We start from the raw sequence: 16,253 nt of genomic DNA, 5'->3' as shown, positions 1-16,253 counted from the left end.
GGAATGGGCGTTTTGCAGGCAAGTATTTAGGCAGGAATGTGAACCCTTTTCTCTCACCCCCTACACAGGCACCCGAGACAGAGATTCATCAAGCCAGAGAATGTCAAGGCCATGTTCTTATGCTGAAGGGATCTTAGCAAGTATCTGTTCCTTTCCCAGGTAAGGAATCTGAGGCTTGAAAAGACTTAAGTTTAACAGCAATAGTAAAAGTTTAATGGAGGAGCAAAAGAAAAGAAAAAAAGCTCTGAAATTACCTTAAGGAGAGTTCTTCCTTAACATCATTTATTAGTTTTAATACTCCATTGACATTAACTTATATTTGTCTTTTTCTTCCGGTTCTTTGATATGTGACACAGGAGAAGATTCCATTCCCTGTATCTCCTAGGTGCTGAAATACAGCTCCCTGTGTGCATTCTCCGTTCTCAGGGATAGCTGATCCTATCCTTGTAGTCCTGAGCTTTTTAGCTTTCCTTACCACTCCAGTGTTCTTGCCTGGAGAATCCCAGGGATGGTGGAGCCTGGTGGGCTGCCGTCTATGGGGTCACACAGAGCTGGACACGGCTAAACGACTTAGCAGCAGCAAGACATGGTAAATTAGGGGACAAAAGGAACTCCTTCTATTTGACAGCAGCACTTGGGGGAGGCTGAACCTGTACCTCTGACTCAAAGCTGAGTTATTATAAGAAAAACAGAAAAGGAAAGAAGAAGGTTTGCATTTCCCAGTGTTGAAGAAAGACAGTTTGTCAGGATGAGAGGCAGACACAGCAACATGTAGCGACTTGCTCTTCTCTTTGACGACGGAGAGGGTGAGGGCTTACCCGTGCTGTCTTCAAGGCATGACCTGGAATACAGAGTGACCTGGTGTTTCTGGAATGCAATTCTATCTGAAAGGCCAAGAAAAGATGATAGGTTTTCAAGGCACATTTGGGTGTTCTCAGGCTCTCCTTCTATAACCCAAATGGAGATGTTCCTGAAAAGCTGTCTACAGAGATAAAGAAATCTGGTTAAAATTCCATTATGTTTTTCTCTGGCCGGCACTCTATAATTGGAGATGTCTTCAGAACAGAAACAGATCGTTGCTTTGTGTGGGGGAAGGAAAAAGCACACATCACATTGCGGAGAATAGAAACGGAGAACTTTGCCACTCCCCAGTTAAGGAACACGTCACTCGCACCTGCAGAGTTCCGGCTGCCTGTGCCTCCTTCATCAAGTCAGTTCTGTTTTGCTGCCACCAGAGACATCTTCCTAAATTGATCTGATCCTGCATCAATTCTCAAAATCCTTTGGGTTGCTTTTTTCTTATTAGAAAATTCAAATTTAGTTCTGTTATCTCATCTCCCTTCCCTTTCTATTGTCAAAATGTCTTTTCCCTAGTAAGTCTCATTAAAAAAAAAAAACCTATTTTTAATTCCATGGAGTGGGGCAGGGGAGGTGCAACACAATTTTTTTCTTTTGTCCAGACCGTTCTATCCATTCTTCAAAGTTCTTTCCATCCTCCAAGGTCTAGTTGATCTGCTAGCTCTCTCAACAAATAGATCTGTAATTTTCTTGCCTGAAATGAATGTGCCCATCCAGTCTGGATCCACCTCTTAGGTGTGGGACACGCACAGTCACACATGGCCCCAAGCTCAGAAGTGACCAGTGCCAGCTTCATACTCTGCTCTTGAAATTTGAACTAGGGCCTCTGCGTTCTCATTCTGCTCTGGACTTGAAAGTTAAACAACCAGCCTTCTTCCTGAACTCCTGAAGTTAATTTAACAACGCTATGTTTCTGCTCTAACAGTTATCATCCACACTGTTGTTCTGAGCTGCTTCTGTGCATATTTACCCCCACTAGAGAAGGAGCTCTGGAGAGTCAAAGATCTCCTTTGCTGTGTTTACCTGGAAGAGCAGTTTCCACAGAGTGAAGACGTTGATGAGAAGGCAAGAAGACTGCTCAGAACTCTTCAGGAAAGAATGAATCCAACCAACATCTACAGAGAATAAAGGTAAAAAGTTTTGCAAACTTAAATGCACCAATCACTTGTGCTTTGTACTGTTACAAGGAAACCCAATCTGATCCTTACAACATGAAGACTAGGTACTACTAGGCGTGATTTCTCCAGATGAGGAAACTGGGGCTTAAAGAGGGAAGGAGGCAGAGGTCACTCCAGAAGTGACAGAGGGACTCCCCTGGTGGTTCAGTGGTTAAGACTCCACACTTCCACTGCAGATGGAACCCAGACCTGGGTTCCATCTCTGGTCAGAGATCTAAGATCTCACATGCTGTGTGGTATGGCTAAAAAATAAAAAATGTGGCCAGATCAAGAGAGTCAGGTGTGGCTCATATAAAGTCAATGAGCCTATGTTCTTAACTCCTAGAGGACTGTGAAAGTTTCAAGCAATTAAAAAAAAAAAAAATCTAAGTAATTCTTTCTAGAACTAAGGCCAAAGCAACAAAATTGGTCTCTCAAGTAGTCCCAGCCCTGAGTTTATAAAATCTGCCTACAGACACACAGATTTAAGTTGCTGAACGAGTTTCTTATAAGAAAGCATTTTTTAGTTTACACAAGCATTTTGCTATCTGCAGCCCCTCGGATAATTCCTTCAACAAACATACTGTCTTTGTACTTTAACGTCGTTCTTGTGTTGGTTGCTCAGTTGTGTCAGACTCTTTGCAACCCCATGAACTGTAGCCTACCAGGCTCGTTAGTCCATGGAATTCTCCAGGCAAGAATACTGGAGTGGTTGGCCATTTTCTTCTCAGGGAATCTTCCCAAACCAGGGATCGAACCCAGGTCTCTTGCATTGCAGGCAGATTCCTTACTGTCTGAGCTACCAGGGAAGCCCACTTACCTTTTGGTAATAAAATTCCATATGTAGAGAGAAAAAGTGTTTCAGAACAGGAATACAGAAAATCTAAGGAGAAATGAATATTACCAAATCAAGTGAGCAAGCAAATACAGCGAGAAGTCAAACCCATGTCAGCTATCATACCAAGGAAGGCCATGGTTTTCCAACATTCACAGGCATAACAAATTCAGGGAAACTGACTACTGAGAGTTAGTGTAAAAAGACATTTTATTGAGTTGAGTCAATTAGCAGTTTTAACTCACTGATTATTAAATTATCTTTCATATAATAAACAAACTCTGTTTTGCCCCTTAATCCAAATTTAAACCATGGATGAGATGCATACAGTGCCTTGAATGTATTACTTGAGGTAATATATGGTGGTAAAGAATGGTAAAGAATCTGCCTGCCAAGCAGGAGACCTGGTTTGATCCCTGGATCAGGAAGATTCCTTGGAGAAGGAAATGGCAACCCCTTCCATTATTCTTGCCTCCGATATCCCATGGACAGAGGAGCCTGGTGGGCTACAGTCCATGGGGGTTGTAAAAGAGCTGGACATGACCTAGTGACCAAACTTATCCTCATGTGTTTAAGAATTTGCATTAAACACATCAGGATATTTCCAAACACAATATGCATATGCCATAGCTTTGGATATGTATTAATTTCTTTAGCACAAGGTTTTCAGTAAAAACCTCATAGCATTTGTCTTCCCATTTTTAAGTCACTAAAATCTCCAAATTGTTTTTACAGCTGTTGTCCACCCCAATCTTTTTCAATAAAAGATACAGATTTTGCTGCCTCATTCTGGAGGTACAATTATTACCATGTCCTGAGCTTCCTGGGGCTTTGTTTTCAAAGTTATTGTTTTAATTCTTAAGTAAATTGGTTTTCTCCTCCCGGTCTCCAGAAGGCATAATATAAAGAAATAGAAGTTTGGCTTCTACTCGAACAGGAGTAAATGCTATGCTAATATAGCATGTGTCCACCTTCATAATGCTGCTTTAAGCTCTCTAGAGGCATCTTTATTTCTCAATCCATGAATATCAAAGTTCGTTTTACAAAGTAGTTTCTAAGTAACTCTAGACACACATGTATCATGTTCCCATTTGGTCCTTGTTGGATATCTTTTTAATCCTAGTTTTGGAAACTTAAAATCACGTGTGAAGTGAAATGACGTTCCCAGTCGTGTCTGACTCTTTGCAACCCCATGGACCGTAGCCTACCAGGCTTCTCAGTCCATGGAATTTTTCAGGCAAGAATACTGGAGTGGGTTGCTATTTCCTTCTCCAGGGGATCTTCCTGACCCAGGGATCAAATCCGGGTCTTCCGCATTGCAGGCAGACGCTTTACCATCTGAGCCACCAGGGAAGCCAAGGGCTGATAATGGGTCGACCTGTTTCTTACGTCATATAAATGCTCATTTTGTTTGCAGTGGAGAATTTACAAGTAGTTATCAGATCTCTTTCTCACCCAAGTCTTGAGTTAGGATGTTTATCATTTTTCTAGCCAACTAATCATTTAGAAATAAAGCTTTTTAAACTACAAAAATGAAATTTACTGGACTTTCACCCATGATAGTGAACAGGTCACAAGGCACCAGTGAAAACTGCCATATAAAGAACAACTGTAAGTGTTGCATATATTTTGATTAATGCCAAACCAGTTGATCCAACCTATATTCACGTTTTAAGATGACAATAAAATGTTCAGAGATCTATTTCTCAATCAGTCACTGGGTAACTCATCTGTAACCCAGCCAATATGGGATATGAAGGAAATCTGTTGTAGCAAATGAGAATAATACCTGAGATTCTTTAGACCCAGAAATGAAGAAACAATAACAACAATTGTACATGTATTGTAAAAACCATTCCAAGAAAGAAGAGAACTCACATTTTACTCAACATTCACCTAGTATTCTTCTAGGTGTTGCAGATGTTAAATAATTTAACCTTCACAGAACTAACGAGCAGGAATTCTTTGTTTTCTTGGCAGATAAAGAAACTGAGGACAGTAAGTCTGTTTTATCTAATTCTAAAACTTAACTTTGTTTCACCACACAATGGCAAGGATCATTTTGATCTTAAAATTGCTTCAAGATTTTTGGCATGTTGATCTTTACCTTCCTAAGTAAATGGAAAAATCTGATATTCTGTACATGTTCATCCCCACATAGCAGATAATAAAAGGTTTTAATTTGTCTATGAATTCCTTAATGGCAACATTTATAATAATAGTCTGGATGTAAGGAGGGATAACTCTTTTCAGCGCTCTGTGCAAAAATCCAGACAAGGATTTCTCTTCCATTTCTAATTCTTCATCTGTATGTGATATTTAAATTGAAGTCATCAGCAGATCATAGTGGAAATCAGTTTGTGCCACAAGGCAAAATCAATTGACCGTATTAGAAGAAAGGTTAATAGTCACCTTCACTAACGCAGCTTTGGTACCAGGTTTATTATCACCCTTGAAATAGAACCTGCACGATCAATTTCAAATATCAGAACATAACACACACTCGACGGGGAACCCATAAAAGAAAGCAGAGGAGGCAATAGCGCCACAGTTAGAAAAAACCACAGTTTTGATCGTGCATGGAAAACAACAAATTAAACCTGGTACTTGGTATTGACTCAGCATACCAGCTTCTCCCAGTGTTCCAGCTGAAGTTTAATCTTGGGCTAACTACCCGAAGTGAGGCCTCTGCTCCTGTGGCACCCTTGCTGGAAGTACAGAATTAAACAGGTGCCAGCTTCAGGGCAGGCTTATGATTAGTTTCTTCAAATGTGCAAAAATAATGCATATAGGAGAGCACTCATCAACAGCTTATCATTCAAAACAAAATCAAGGAGAATGAGGTTTTCAAAATTTGTCCTTTTCCTATGATCTCAGATTTGATGAAAAGTTTGTTTTAGAAGGATTTTTTTTTTTTTCCTCTGCTCCCAGCTTGGTCTTCAGTCCTCTGTCAAAGTCTTGTACTCATCCACTTCCTTATCCCTTTCATTTTTGCACAGCTCTGTATTACTGAGGCCACAGAGATCTGCTTTCATGACATCCAGACTGAGGCCGTGATAGACTTCTCTCTGTGTGCAGAGAGGCTGGAAGCAGAGAACGTAATGTTGAAAGGGTCAAAGTGATCAGGGTGAGCTAGAGAAGGTGGCCAACTTACTTACGGCCACCAGACCTCAGGTGTACCCTGGAAATCCAGGAGATAATATCATTGCACAGATGCCAAGAAATAGTGCATTCTCATACCATCGAGGGTCATTACTTCACCTTGTGGTTGGTGTCAAGAATGTTTATTTTAGGTGCATAAGGTTGACACATTCTACAGGATTTGAGGAAGGCAGACTTGTTGAATGAATGGATAAGAAAGACAGTGAATTCCGCAGATAAAGGCAGATGTCTACAGAAAGCACCGAGAGAATCTTCTATCACTAAATACATATTAAAAAAAAAAAAAAAAGCTCAGTGAAACCTGAGCAACCAAACAGAGCTGATATTTCCTAATAACTATGTACTTGGCACCATGCCAGGTACTTGACATGTCTGATTTATTTAAACGCCAGCCACCATCCTGGTAAATATCTTCTGGTGGCCAGACTTGAAGATGATTCCCCCGTGATCCTCACCTCCCGGTATCGGTGTCTCTGTGCAGTCTTGTCTTACAGTGAACAGGGCTGACCTGTGTAACTGGTAGGATACTGCAGAAAGGATGGTGTGTGGCTTTCGAGGCTAGGTGACACAAACCACGTGGCTTCTGCCTTGCCCACTCTTGGGTCGCTCTGAAGGAAGCCAGCTCCATGTCATTAGGACACTCCAGGCAGTTCTGTGAAAAGGACCACAAACTGAGGAACTGAGGCTTCCGATCAACAACCTGCATTATTTGCCCACAATGCAGAAATAAGCCCAGAAATAAAGCTTCAGCCCTAGTTAAGCCTCCGATGAATGCAGCTCTAGCCAGTTTCCTAAGTGCAACCTCATGAGAGCCTTTGGCTAGTAGACCCTGGTGCTACGAACCCAGTGAAGCCAATTCCAGATTCCTGGCACCTAAAAATTATATGAAATAATACACTTTTATTGTTTTTTATGGTTATATGCCACTAAATTGGGGGGCCATTTATTATACAGCAGTAGATAGCCAGTAAAACCTTTATTACTCTCAATTTACAGATGAAGAAATGAAAACTATGAGAGCTACAGTTACAAAATGCTAGTACTTTTCTTTTTTCAGTATATGCCAATAAAGACAGATCATAGACTGGATAAAATATGACATGGGAGCCAAGGAAGAGAGTAATCAGGAATGGACTAAGAGGCAAAGTTCACTTATTTATTTATTCATTCATTCAACAAATAAATTCTTGAGAATCTACTATCTGCCAGACACTGTTCTGAGCCATGAAGATTCTGCTATGATCAACATCAAGGAGATCCCCTGACTGCTGTCTTGAAGCTTACGTTCTAGTGATGAGTGAGTATGTAAAAGAATACACCAAAAGGTAAATTACGAGGTACAATAGGAATGGAAGGAGAAGCAGGTCTAGGGAGGAACAAGACCATGAGAAAGGCAGTCTGCCATTGTTTCCTTCCTGAGTTGTGGCTTCTTATGACAAAGTCCTGTATTTCCCAACCCAGGGATCGAACCCAGGTCTCCCACATTGCAGGTGGATTCTTTACTGTCTGAGCCACCAGGGAAGCCCCTTATCTGAGGTGGCCTGAGTGTACTGCTCTGCTCTGTGACATGACACATGTTAGATGTGGGTCATTTTTCTCTTTTGTATCCTCGTGTATCCCATGTACCTAGAGCTGAGCCTGGCTCTTAATAGGTGTTTAGTAAATATTTATTGCAATGATTTAATGTCTTAGAAGAATAAAATTTTGGGGGGAATTTAGTTGCCTAATAAGCTGTTTTAGGTTGAGCATGTTACTTAAGACAGAGTGAATTCTGCCAGTGTAACTCCTCTTCCATTTTCAATAGAACAAAACTCATTGTGTAATAAATATGATTTTCCTCCTGGTAGCCATGCCAGAAATTAATTTGAGTGTGCAAGATCTTACAATCTAAACCTAATGCCGTCAACATGCAGTCAGGATTCTAGGATCCTCCTAGAAATCAAAATACAATTCCTCAGAATGTGAGTCTACACTTAGAGGTAAACCAGGATGTATGGTGTATGCCTACATTGCAAGGAGATGGGGGACTCAGACTTTGAATGCAGGTGTAACCAGAGCCTTCTTAGAATTAGGCATCGTGGGATTAGAGTGGCTTCAGTCCTGGAAACATCATGGGAGTGGATTTTGCAACAGCAACTGCAAGGTGAATCCTTGGAAATCAGGATGAAAAAGCTTTCCTTCCCTTAGAGAGACTGATTCAAAAACCTGATTAGGTGTATGGATGTGTGCTCATAAGTGGGTTTGTATGTGTACATATGTGATTATATGCCTTTGTTTTTTGAAACAGAGGTGTGTGGTGAACACCTTATTAGAACAAGTAGGTGGATAAAGTATGACACAGCAGCCAAGGTAAAAACCAGGGAAGTGAAGCAGAAGAGCTTAGACTTAATTTTGTGCATTTAACACATGACTTGTTTTGTTTAGGAGTATTTATGAATTTGCCTGTACATTTATTATACAAAGTGGTAATTACTTGCATACATAGGTTATATAGTGCTCAAATATGTGTGGTTTATACATATTTAAATATGTCAAATCTTTGAGTGAAAATACTGGACTACTAAATATTTATACTTCTAATTGTATTAGAGTGGGGTATATCTGTGTCTGTCTGTGGTTGGCAGAACAATGGCCTCTTAGAAAAATGCCCTGACTTAATACTTGCAACCTTTGTATATGTTAAATTACTTGGTGAAAGAGGAGAGTGAAAAAGTTGGCTTAAAGCTCAACATTCAGAAAACTAGGATCATGGCATCTGGTCTCATCACTCCATGGCAAATAGGTGGGGAAACAGTGGCTGACTTTATTTTTTGGGGCTCCAGAATCACTGCAGATGGTGATTGCAGCCATGAAATTAGAAGATGCTTACTCCTTAAGCATCTTACTCCTTAAGGAAAGTTATGACCAACCTAGACAGCATATTAAAAAGCAGACACATTACTTTGTCATCAAAGGTCCATCTAGTCAAGGCTGTGGTTTTTCCAGTGGTCATGTACGGATGTGAGAGTTGGACTGTAAAGAAAGCTGAGTGCCGAAGAATTGATGGTTTTGAACTGTGGTGTTGGAGAAGACTCTTGAGAGTCCCTTGGACTGCAAGGAGATCCAACCAGTCCATCCTAAAGGAGATCAGTCCTGGGTGTTCATTGGAAGGACTGATGTTGAAGCTGAAACTCCAATACTTCAGCCACCTGATGCAAAGAGTTGACTCATTGGAAAAGACCCTGATGCTGGGAAAGATTGAGGGCAGGAGGATAAGGGGACGACAGAGAATGAGATGGCTAGATGGCATCACTGACTTGATGGACATGGGTTTGGGTGGACTCTGCAAGTTGGTGATGGACAGGGAGGCCTGGCGTGCTGCGGTTCATGGGGTCGCAAAGAGTCAGTCATGACTGAGCGACTGAACTGAACTGAAATGGGAATTAAGGTAGCAGATGAAGTCATATTTGCTAATCTGCTGGTTTTGAGATAGATTATCCTGGATTGTCCATTTGGGGTCAGTGTAATCACCAAGGTCCATAATATAGAGGAAGGCAGAAGAGTCAGTGTCAGAGGAATAGATTATGAGTGGACTGGCCATTGCTTGCTTTGTAGATGGAAGGGAGCCAAGCCATAAGGACAGCTTGCAGAAGCTGGAAAAGGCAAGGAGACGGATTCTCCTCCAGACCCTCCAGAGAGGAGCGAAATCCTTCCAACACTTTGTCTCTAGCCCAGAAAAACCATTTCAGACTTCTGACCTCCAGAACTCTTAATACAATAGTTGTATGCTGTGAACCACCAAGCTTGTGGTAACTTTCTATAGCAGCAATGGAAAAGTAACTCAATGCTATATGCATTTGTAAATTTTATGAAAACACACATGATTTCAAAAAGTGAAAGATTCAGGAGTTGCCTTGGCTTATAGACTGAAAAGTTCCATCTGGAAGTCAGATCCCAGGAATAGTCCTTTTACTCCAACCAGCATCATAATCGATAATCCTTAATGTTATCTCGTGTGTACTTGTTGACACCTTGCAAAGCTGCACACCATGCCATATATTTCCTAAACAGCAGCATTTAGAGCAATCGTTTCCATTTAAATGCTGCTTTCTACAACCATCTGTGTCTTTTTTCTTTCTTTAATGCATTTTAATTAAAGGTAAGAAGAGAATAAAAAAGATGAGAGAACTAACGCAGCTGCAGTGTGTAGGTGTAAGATATTGCCGCCCTAAGCCTTATGCTCAGTTTGAAGGTAGAAACACAGTGATTATAGATACATTTCTACATGAAATTCTACATAAATCCTTGCTTTGAACATGAGACTTTATGGAAGGCAAACCGACACTGCATCTTTGTGAATGCACACTGATATTTTTTATGCCTAATTAATTCTAATGATGGAAATCTATGTTGTAAGTACTCATTCAACAGAAAGGTATTTTTTGAAATATAAATAATTGCACAAATAATTGTTGGGTAAATCCTTGCAGTTACTAATAACTGTGCCAATTTTGAACATAGTATTTTAGCATACAGAATTACTTGCCCTTGCCAGGCAGTAAGAAAAATTGCAAAATCAAACAGTCAGTGTGAGAATTTAAAGCCATACAAAGGAGAGTTAATTTAAATATGGCTTCCTTCAGGGACTCTGCTGTATTTAGACCAGCTGAAATGTGCTTTAAAAAAGGAAACTCGCTTTAACATTAGCATAAGTAAAACAAGTCTGCCTCAAAAACATTCTACTGTGAAAGGTCTGTAGGTCACCCACTGTCTCCAGTAGATGGTGGTGTCTCTTATCACCATTTAGATGATCACAAGTGATACTGAAATCTGTTAAAATATATCACCAGTAAAATGTAGAAGTCAATAGCAAAACTAGAATAAATAGTATCTTGTTTCCTACATCATTAAACTAACATAAAAGACTGTAGGAATCTCAGTTACTGCTGGTGTATTACTGTCATTCATTATTAATGGTAATAATTTTCTTGCCTTATAACTAGTAGCTGGTTTTGTCTTTTAAAACAAAGTAAGCCCCATGGCTCTCTATCTACTCGGTGTTCAACTCTACTATTTCCTGATGTTCTAGCCTCTTTCTTTTGTAAATTCTACTTAAGCCTTTCAATATCTTTATGGAAATTAATATCTTACCAAATAGAATTGAGGGAATTATTTTTATTTATCCCATAAATTTGTACACATACAAAGCTAAAACAAACATACTCATTTCAGTTAAATTATTTAACAGTCAAAAGGGAGTTAATACATGAACTTGATATTAAGAATAAAACTATTTCTAGCGAGAGAAACTTGAATTTCAATCCTGCTCCATTCCTATGTAGTCTTGTGGTCTATGACAAGTTACTTATTGTATTTGAACCTCAGGGTTTTTGTTGCTGTCGTTAAAAAAATCAAAATCTTCCCCTACCTTGTTGTATTAAATATGTTCATCTAAATTAGGTACACTATATTGCCTATCTAAAATATCCTACCTCTGACCCCCTTCTTTCCCACCAGAACCCTGATTTGGTTCAGGTTACTTTGATCTTAGGGCACAGAGGTATGTTCAAGAAGTAGGCATAACCTCCACTGGACAATGAGATAAAACAGGAAGACTTCTAGGGCCTCCCTGCAAAGATAGAAGGGGGCGAGGAGACTCTTCTATGGTGTCACCTGCTGGGTACCTTTGTGCACTATTGCATGGAAGTACGGTACTTAGGGTTGCTCCCCCATCTAGTGACAGACAAGTCCTCATGGCTGCTGGACTGATGGGACAATCCAGAGCACCCCAGTGCCAGGATGAGCCCATACCATCTTACAGGCTAGCCTCACACTGACTAAGGCGCATCTCATTTCTCTTAGAAATGAGAGACACACCAAGCACCTTCAGGCCCAGCAACAGAGCTAGGGAATGTATAATCACGTGAGCTGTCGACTCCCTCCTGTCCCCTGGCTGGCTCTGAACAAAACCAGAAATAGAAAAGACAGGACTTACTCACTGTCACATAGTATGTCATCATTGTGTCATCTATTTTAGAACATTTCAACTCTTTGTCAGATTTTCCAAATGTTTATCTTTTTTGGGTTTTTCCCATCCACATTTTTAGAATTTTTATATTTTTTGGTGGATGTCTATTTTTGAAAAAAGCACATCTTTGATTACCTTGGATAATTAGAAATAAAAATAACATTGAAAAGAAATTACAGTGTACCTAAGAATAGGCAAGGATTGTGGCACTTGTTAAATATTATGATGATGGGTAGTATTATGATTTTGTTAGGTGATGTTAGGAGGGAACAATATTAGATCCTATTATTTTGCAAATGGGAAATTTGCTCAGAGTTACAAATCAGTAAGAAGTAAAGTTAGGATATACCTTGGTTTTGCCCTTTTTTCTGTATTGTGCAACTCTGTATAGGCCAGTACTTACCACACTGGGTGGAAGATAAAGTAAAAACAGAGAAAGGGGGGAAAAAACCCTACAGTTTAAATCCAATCAAATATTTGATTTTTAATCAAAGAGATTCAAAAGAGGTCAAGAACAGACATTCACTGGATTGCTGCCAAAGTAACTGATCCTATTTTTTTATTCTTCTTAAGCCTGTGCATTTTAAACACCCAGTGAAAGAGAAGTTTAGTGATATACTGGCATGAAAATAGAAAACATTCAAGATCTAATATATTTACCTTTAGATAGAAAATATGGGCAACAATTATTGGCTTCATGTCTACTATGAACCAGGTATATTGTTAACAAGAGGATGAACATATGGTGCTTGCCTTTACTTGAGCATATCATGTCCCTACATTGTGAAGTATAATTTTTCACAGTATTTTGAAACAGGTGAAATAGGTATTAACACCAGAAAATATATATTTGGGATCAATTCTCACTTGGTAACACTGACAATTAAGGCATGAGATAATTAATGATTTTAGAAGAATAATCAATGTTTAGTTTTAAAGGATTTTCGAGTAAAGACTATTTTAGGCTTTAAAAATTATTGTTTAAATTTTTAAAATTAAATGTGAACAGTGTGTGTATGCTTGTAGTTTTAGGATTATATGATTTTTGAATAGCCCCAATAACCAAAAATCAATCTCAGTTGATTTTAAATATTTGGCATAGTTTTTAGAGCAGCCAGTCATTTCATGACTTCATAAAATGGAAGTCATCAGTTTTCAGTAGCATGGTTCCAGGTCTGCAGTGTACATCTAAATTGTATTCACCCATGATTTACTATGTAAGTTTGATTAACTTAAGTGTGTGGTACATTTTTTTTGTTAAAGTAAAGGCAACAAATTAGTGTTCTAAGTAGAAGGGGAAATAGAATTAGAGGAAGCAACCCAAATATCCGAGGTTATCTGGGCTGTTTTTAAATGCTTTTTTTCTTCTGTTTAAGTGAAATCTCGTTTCTATAATTGAATTTAAAAATCTTGTACCTAAATAATTAAGTTTCCCCCAGTTTGTATGTTCCTTTAGTAACATCTAAATGTTAGTGTTTTATATATATATAGAGAGAGAGAGTCAATGGGTGGTGTGAAAGTCTTTTAGAGCAAGTAAGATTTATGCTTTTAATCCCCTCCCTCATCCCATCAGATTTTGTTGCCATAATATGAAAGTAGAATTTCAGATTGCTCGAATTTTTTTATACTGCTCTTTTTCTACTTCTGGAGGATGAACTTGCATCATTTTTTTGTTTTTTATGAACTCTCTGAACATTTTAAACATAAAAATAAACAGATCGTTTATAATCAGAAAAAAACTTCTTCAGTTTTGAAAACAATCATTTTATTAAAACTTATCAGAGTGATGTAGAACACTTATCCTTTTAATGTGGAGACACATTATTCATTGAGGATGACTTGTTAGGGAAAATTAAGTCCATTATCCTCTAGGGTTAACCACAGTGTTGTACTGGGTAGATCAGTGGATAAACTCTCACACCCTGGCATGGAAACTCTCAAGCTCTGCCACCTGTTATCTGTTTTACCTGGGGCAAAACAGATACTCAGTGCTTTTTCTCCTTAGCTTCCTCTTCTGTAAATGGTTATAAAAATAGTAGCTACTTGGTAGAGTCGGTGTGAGGATTCAGTGCATTAATCTATGCAAAGCCCATAGAACAAAACCTGACATTGTATCATGCTATATTCAATGTCATTAAGACCCTGATGCTGGGAAAGATTGAGGGCAGGAGGAGAAGGGGATGACAGAGGATGAGATGGTTGGATGGCATCACTGACTCGATGGACATGGGTTTGGGTGAACTCCGGGAGTTGGTGATGGACAGGGAAGCCTGGCGTGCTGTGGTTCATGGGTTCGCAAAGAGTCGGACATGACTAAGCGACTGAACTGAACTGATAAGCCATAATAGAGTATGAGGCTTCTTGGTGGTGCAGTGGTAAAGAATCCACCTACAATTCAAGAAAAGAAAGAAAGAAAGAAAGTCGCTCAGTCGTGTCCGACTCTTTGTGATCCCATGGACTGTAGCTACCAGGCTCTTCCATCCATGGGATTTTCAAGGCAAGAATACTGGAGTGGGTTGCCATTTCCTTCTTCAATGCAATGCAAGAAACACAAGTTCAATTCCTGGTCAGGAAGACCCACTGGAGAAGAGAATGGCAACCTATTCTAGTACTCTTGCTTGGGAAATCCCATGGACAGAGGATCCAGGTGGGCTACAATCCATGGGGTTGCAAAAGAGTCAGACACAACTTAGTGACTAAACAACAACAATAGAGTATGAAACACTCTTGAAAAATTAAATCCAAAAAAAGGTTATTCCAGAAATATTATGAATAATTGAAAACATTCTGTGGCATTTTCTCAGTCCCTCTTCTCTGTGGGATCACACAGCTCCAGAAGAGAGGGCAATTGAGTGTTTGCCCTAAGGATGAGGATGGATAATGCCAATGGATCCATGAACACCAGAAACGTGCAGATAACTTAGGGGAAAGGAAATACAAATGGCCAATTAACAATGAAAAGTCTTCAACCTTAACAATAACCAAGGAACTGCAAATTAAAATAAGGACAAGATATGATTCACTTATCAAATTAGCAAAGATTATCAAATAACATCTAAAATCCAAGGTTTCAAGGGTCAGAAGCATATTTTTATACTCCATTGATGAGAGAAAAAGTTAATCAGCCCTTTGAGACCTATTTAGCAATATACTGCTAAATAGGCTTCCCTGGTGGCTCATATGGTAAAGAATCCACCTGCAATGAAGGAGACCTGGGTTCGATCCCTGTGTTGGGAAGATTCCCTGGAGAAAGGAATGATTACCCACTCCAGTATTCTTGCCTGATTCCAGGGACAGAGGAGCCTGGCTGGCTACAGCCCATGGGGTTGCATGGAGTTGGACAGGACTGAGCAACTAACCCTAGGAATAGAGGAAACATTTAAATGCTCATAACTTGTGAATGACTTCCCTGGTGGCTTAGAGGGTAAAGTGTCTGCTTGCAATGTGGGAGACCTGGGTTCAATCCCTGGGTCGGGAAGATCCCCTGGAGAAGGAAATGGCAACCCACTCCAGCACTCTTGCCTGAAAAATTCCATGGACAGAGAAGCCTGGTAGGCTACAGTCTACGGGGTCGCAAAGAGTCAGACACGACTGATCAACTTCACTTTAACCTGTGAATTAACAGTGCTCTTTTTGGGGACTTATGCTAAGGAAATAAGAAAGATATTCACACCAGCAATACTTACAACACTAAAAACTTGAAATAATCTAAATTTCTAACAAGATGTGATTAGTTTAATAAGTTGGAGTACAACCACATGATGGATATGGTACAGTGATTGTGATGATTTTCATAAGTAGTTTGTAAAGGCTGGAATTAGACCAGGAGTGCTACGTAATCAATACTGATTAAGTTCCCTCTAGGTGCAGGGGACTCCATGGTTGTTGGCTCCTGGGTTTACTTGCCCTGTTCATTATCCATGCTGCTCCTAGTTAACTAGTAACTTTGAGTCATAAAATTGAGCATGATCTACTCAATCCTTTTTCCCTTCGGGTATCTGGCTGCTGGAAGACTTCTGTTTTCTTGTTTCTTCCCAGTAACAGAATCTTTCTCCAGAGTCCTGTTCTTTCCAGCCACATGAAAAAGCCTGTTTTATCCAGTACTGTCCAAGACAGGATTCTCAGTCTGCCTACCTCTGTGACTCAGTCGAAAGATTATGCGGCTATCATACCAAGCCACATACCAAAGCTCAGCTTTTATTAATAAAAAGATACGTTGATTTCCTATCTCCCA

At 39.6% G+C, this 16,253-nt stretch overlaps 2 long non-coding RNA genes across 3 annotated transcripts in view; one reads left to right on the top strand and one right to left on the bottom strand.

The window, feature by feature from the left end:
- Positions 1-16,253, bottom strand: part of LOC129643151 (uncharacterized) — a 129,939-nt gene that overhangs the window by 66,727 nt on the left and 46,959 nt on the right. For both annotated transcript variants that reach the window (XR_008710117.1, XR_008710118.1), the window contains exon 3: positions 6,521-6,664. This is a non-coding gene — a long non-coding RNA (uncharacterized LOC129643151). The remainder of the gene's footprint in view (positions 1-6,520; positions 6,665-16,253) is intronic.
- On the top strand, positions 67-16,224 carry LOC129643154 (uncharacterized). The gene is made up of 3 exons (XR_008710121.1): positions 67-159; positions 1,838-1,988; positions 16,058-16,224. It is a non-coding gene; the product is annotated as an uncharacterized LOC129643154 (long non-coding RNA).

The sequence above is a fragment of the Bubalus kerabau genome, chromosome 2 (genome assembly GCF_029407905.1).
Source record: "Bubalus kerabau isolate K-KA32 ecotype Philippines breed swamp buffalo chromosome 2, PCC_UOA_SB_1v2, whole genome shotgun sequence".
NCBI lineage: Eukaryota > Metazoa > Chordata > Mammalia > Artiodactyla > Bovidae > Bubalus > Bubalus kerabau.
This window is presented reverse-complemented; position numbering and strand designations above follow the sequence as displayed.